We start from the raw sequence: 5,605 nt of genomic DNA, 5'->3' as shown, positions 1-5,605 counted from the left end.
CAAACGGAGAGGACCAGACGGAGAGCACCAGGCGGAGAGGACCAGGCGGAGAGCACCAGGCGGAGAGGACCAGACGAAGAGGAACAGACGCAGAGCACCAGACGGAGAGGACCAGGCGGAGAGGACCAGACGGAGAGGACCAGACGGAGAGCGACAGACGGAGAGGACCAGACGGAGAGGGGCAGACGGAGAGGACCAGACGGAGAGGGGCAGACGGAGAGGACCAGATGGAGAGGACCAGACGGAGAGGACCAGACGGAGAGGACCAGACGGAGAGGACCAGACGGAGAGGACCAGGCTGAGAGGACCAGGCGGAGAGGACGAGGCGAAGAGGACCAGACGCAGAGCACCAGACGGAGAGGACCAGGCGGAGAGGACCACACGGAGAGGACCAGAAGGAGAGGACCAGACGGAGAGGACCAGGCGGAGAGGGACCGACGGAGAGGGACAGACGGAGAGGGACAGACGGAGAGGACCAGGCGGAGAGGACCAGGCGGAGAGGACCAGACGGAGAGGGCCAGACGGAGAACGACAGACGGAGAGGACCAGGCGGAGAGGACCAGACGGAGAGGACCAGACGGAGAGGGCCAGACGGAGAGCGACAGACGGAGAGGACCAGACGGAGAGGACCAGACGGAGAGCACCAGGCGGAGAGGACCAGGCGGAGAGGACCAGACGGAGAGGACCAGGCGGAGAGGACCAGACGGAGAGCGACAGACGGAGAGGACCAGGCGGAGAGGACCAGGCGGAGAGGACCAGGCGGAGAGGACCAGACGGAGAGGACCAGACGGAGAGGACCAGAAGGAGAGGACCAGACGGAGAGGACCAGAAGGAGAGGACCAGACGGAGAGCGACAGACGGAGAGGACCAGGCGGAAAGGACCAGACGGAGAGGACCAGACGGAGAGCGCCAGACGGAGAGCGACAGATGGAGAGGGGCAGACGGAGAGGACCAGACGGAGAGGACCAGACGGAGAGGGCCAGACGGAGAGGACCAGACGGAGAGGACCAGACGGAGAGGGACAGACGGAGAGGACCAGACGGAGAGGACCAGGCGGAGAGGACCAGACGGAGAGGGCCAGACGGAGAACGACAGACGGAGAAGACCAGCTGGAGAGGATTACAAGGAGAGGACCAGACGGAGAGGGCCAGACGGAGAGGGCCAGACGGAGAGCGACAGACGGAGAGGACCAGACGGAGAGGACCAGACGGAGAGCACCAGGCGGAGAGGCCCAGACGGAGAGGACCAGGCAGAGAGGACCAGGCGGAGAGGAGCAGACGGAGAGGACCAGACGGAGAGGACCAGAAGGAGAGGACCAGACGGAGAGGACCAGAAGGAGAGGACCAGATGGAGAGCGACAGACGGAGAGGACCAGGCGGAGAGGACCAGACGGAGAGGACCAGACGGAGAGCGACAGACGGAGAGGGGCAGACGGAGAGGACCAGATGGAGAGGACCAGACGGAGAGGGCCAGACGGAGAGGACCAGACGGAGGGGACCAGACGGAGAGGACCAGACGGAGAGGACCAGGCGGAGAGGGCCAGACGGAGAGCACCAGACGGAGAGGACCAGGCGGAGAGGACTAGGCGGAGAGGGCCAGACGGAAAGCGCCAGACGGAGAGGACCAGGCGGAGAGGACCAGGCGGAGAGGACCAGGCGGAGAGGACCCGATGGAGAGGACCAGGCGGAGAGGGCCAGACGGAGAGGACAAGGCGGAGAGGACCAGATGGAGAGGACGAGGCGGAGAGGGACAGACGGAGAGGGACAGACGGAGAGGGACAGACGGAGAGGACCAGCCGGAGAGGACCAGACGGAGAGGACCAGACGGAGAGGGCCAGACGTAGAGCGACAGACGGAGAGGACCAGGCGGAGAGGAGCAGACGGAGAGGACCAGGCGGAGAGGGACAGACGGAGAGGGACAGATGGAGAGGGACAGACGGAGAGGACCAGGCGGAGAGGACCAGACGGAGAGGACCAGACGGAGAGGGACAGACGGAGAGGACCAAACGGAGAGGACCAGACGGAGAGCACCAGGCGGAGAGGACCAGGCGGAGAGCACCAGGCGGAGAGGACCAGACGAAGAGGAACAGACGCAGAGCACCAGACGGAGAGGACCAGGCGGAGAGGACCAGACGGAGAGCGACAGACGGAGAGGACCAGACGGAGAGGGGCAGACGGAGAGGACCAGACGGAGAGGGGCAGACGGAGAGGACCAGATGGAGAGGACCAGACGGAGAGGACCAGACGGAGAGGACCAGACGGAGAGGACCAGGCGGAGAGGACCAGGCGGAGAGGACGAGGCGAAGAGGACCAGACGCAGAGCACCAGACGGAGAGGACCAGGCGGAGATGACCAGACGGAGAGGACCAGAAGGAGAGGACCAGACGGAGAGGACCAGGCGGAGAGGGACCGACGGAGAGGGACAGACGGAGAGGGACAGACGGAGAGGACCAGGCGGAGAGGACCAGGCGGAGAGGACCAGACGGAGAGGGCCAGACGGAGAACGACAGACGGAGAGGACCAGGCGGAGAGGACCAGACGGAGAGGACCAGACGGAGAGGACCAGACGGAGAGGGGCAGACAGAGAGGACTAGACGGAGAGGGCCAGACGGAGAGGACCAGACGGAGAGGACCAGGCGGGGAGGACGAGGCGAAGAGGACCAGACGCAGAGCACCAGACGGAGAGGACCAGGCGGAGCGGACCAGACGCAGAGGACCAGAAGGAGAGGACCAGACGGAGAGGACCAGACGGAGAGGGTCAGACGGTGAGGACCAGACGGAGAGGGCCAGACGGAGAGGACCAAACGGAGAGGACCAGACGGAGAGCACCAGGCGGAGAGGACCAGGCGGAGAGCACCAGGCGGAGAGGACCAGACGAAGAGGAACAGACGCAGAGCACCAGACGGAGAGGACCAGGCGGGGAGGACCAGACGGAGAGGACCAGACGGAGAGCGACAGACGGAGAGGACCAGACGGAGAGGGGCAGACGGAGAGGACCAGACGGAGAGGGGCAGACGGAGAGGACCAGATGGAGAGGACCAGACGGAGAGGACCAGACGGAGAGGACCAGACGGAGAGGACCAGACGGAGAGGACCAGGCTGAGAGGACCAGGCGGAGAGGACGAGGCGAAGAGGACCAGACGCAGAGCACCAGACGGAGAGGACCAGGCGGAGAGGACCACACGGAGAGGACCAGAAGGAGAGGACCAGACGGAGAGGACCAGGCGGAGAGGGACCGACGGAGAGGGACAGACGGAGAGGGACAGACGGAGAGGACCAGGCGGAGAGGACCAGACGGAGAGGGCCAGACGGAGAACGACAGACGGAGAGGACCAGGCGGAGAGGACCAGACGGAGAGGACCAGACGGAGAGGGCCAGACGGAGAGCGACAGACGGAGAGGACCAGACGGAGAGGACCAGACGGAGAGCACCAGGCGGAGAGGACCAGGCGGAGAGGACCAGACGGAGAGGACCAGGCGGAGAGGACCAGACGGAGAGCGACAGACGGAGAGGACCAGGCGGAGAGGACCAGGCGGAGAGGACCAGACGGAGAGGACCAGACGGAGAGGACCAGAAGGAGAGGACCAGACGGAGAGGACCAGAAGGAGAGGACCAGACGGAGAGCGACAGACGGAGAGGACCAGGCGGAAAGGACCAGACGGAGAGGACCAGACGGAGAGCGACAGATGGAGAGGGGCAGACGGAGAGGACCAGACGGAGAGGACCAGACGGAGAGGGCCAGACGGAGAGGACCAGACGGAGAGGACCAGACGGAGAGGACCAGACGGAGAGGGCCAGACGGAGAGCGACAGACGGAGAGGACCAGGCGGAAAGGACCAGACGGAGAGGACCAGACGGAGAGGGCCAGACGGAGAGGACCAGACGGAGAGGACCAGGCGGAGAGGACCAGGCGGAGAGGGCCAGACGGAGAGCACCAGACGGAGAGGACGAGGCGGAGAGGACGAGGCGGAGAGGGCCAGAAGGAGAGGACCAGGCGGAGAGGACCAGGCGGAGAGGACCAGGCGGAGAGGACCAGGCGGAGAGGGCCAGACGGAGAGGACCAGGCGGAAAGGACCAGGCGGAGAGGACCAGGCGGAGAGGGCCAGACGGAGAGGACCAGGCGGAGAGGACCAGGCGGAGAGGACCAGACGGAGAGGGCCAGACGGAGAGCGACAGATGAAGAGGACCAGACGGAGAGGGGCAGACGGAGAGGACCAGACGGAGAGGACCAGACGGAGAGGACCAGAAGGAGAGGACCAGGCGGAGATGACCAGGCGGAGAGGACGAGGCGAAGAGGACCAGACGCAGAGCACCAGACGGAGAGGACCAGGCGTAGAGGACCAGACGGAGAGGACCAGACGGAGAGGGACAGACGGAGAGGACCAGACGGAGAGGACCAGGCGGAGAGGACCAGGCGGAGAGGACCAGACGGAGAGGACCAGACGGAGAGGGCCAGACGGAGAACGACAGACGGATAGGACCAGACGGAGAGGACCAGACGGAGAGCACAAGGCGGAGAGGACCAGGCGGAGAGGACCAGACGGAGAGGACTAGACGGAGAGGACCAGGTGGAGAGGACCAGACGGAGAGGACCAGACGGAGAGGACCAGACGGAGAGGGCCAGACGGAGAGCGACAGACGGAGAGGACCAGGCGGAGAGGAGCAGGCGGAGAGGACCAGGCGGAGAGGACCAGGCGGAGAGGACCAGACGGAGAGGACCAGAAGGAGAGGACCAGACGGAGAGCGACAGATGGAGAGGACCAGGCGGAGAGGACCAGACGGAGAGGGCCAGACGGAGAGGACCAGGCGGAGAGGACCAGGCGGAGAGGACCAGACGGAGAGGACCAGAAGGAGAGGACCAGACGGAGAGGGCCAGACGGAGAGCGACAGACGGAGAGGACCAGGCGGAGAGGACCAGACGGAGAGGACCAGACGGAGAGCGACAGACGGAGAGGACCAGGCGGAGAGGACCAGACGGAGAGGACCAGAAGGAGTGGACCAGACGGAGTGAGACAGACGGAGAGGACCAGACGGAGAGCGACAGACGGAGAGGGGCAGACGGAGAGGGCCAGACGGAGAGGACCAGACGGAGAGGACCAGGCGGAGAGGGCCAGACGGAGAGGGCCAGACGGAGAGCGACAGACGGAGAGGACCAGGCGGAGAGGACCAGGCGGAGAGGGCCAGACGGAGAGCACAAGACGGAGAGGACCAGACGGAGAGGACCAGACGGAGAGGACCAGGCGGAGAGGACGAGGCGGAGAGGGCCAGACGGAGAGGACCAGGCAGAGAGGACCAGGCGGAGAGGACCAGACGGAGAGGGCCAGGCGGAGAGCGCCAGACGGAGAGCACCAGACGGAGAGGGCCAGACGGAGAGGGCCAGACGGAGAGGGCCAGACGGAGAGGACCAGACGGAGAGGGCCAGACGGAGAGGGCCAGACGGAGAGCGACAGATGGAGAGGACCAGGCGGAGAGGACCAGACGGAGAGGGCCAGACGGAGAGCGACAGACGGAGAGGACCAGACGGAGAGGGACAGACGGAGAGGACCAGACGGAGAGGACCAGACGGAGTGGGCCAGACGGAGAGGACCAGACGGAGAGGACCAGAC

Source organism: Somniosus microcephalus, chromosome 32 (assembly GCF_052327205.1).
Source record: "Somniosus microcephalus isolate GS21.2 chromosome 32, FLI_Smic_1.0, whole genome shotgun sequence".
Classification (NCBI taxonomy): Eukaryota; Metazoa; Chordata; class Chondrichthyes; order Squaliformes; family Somniosidae; genus Somniosus; species Somniosus microcephalus.
This window is presented reverse-complemented; position numbering follows the sequence as displayed.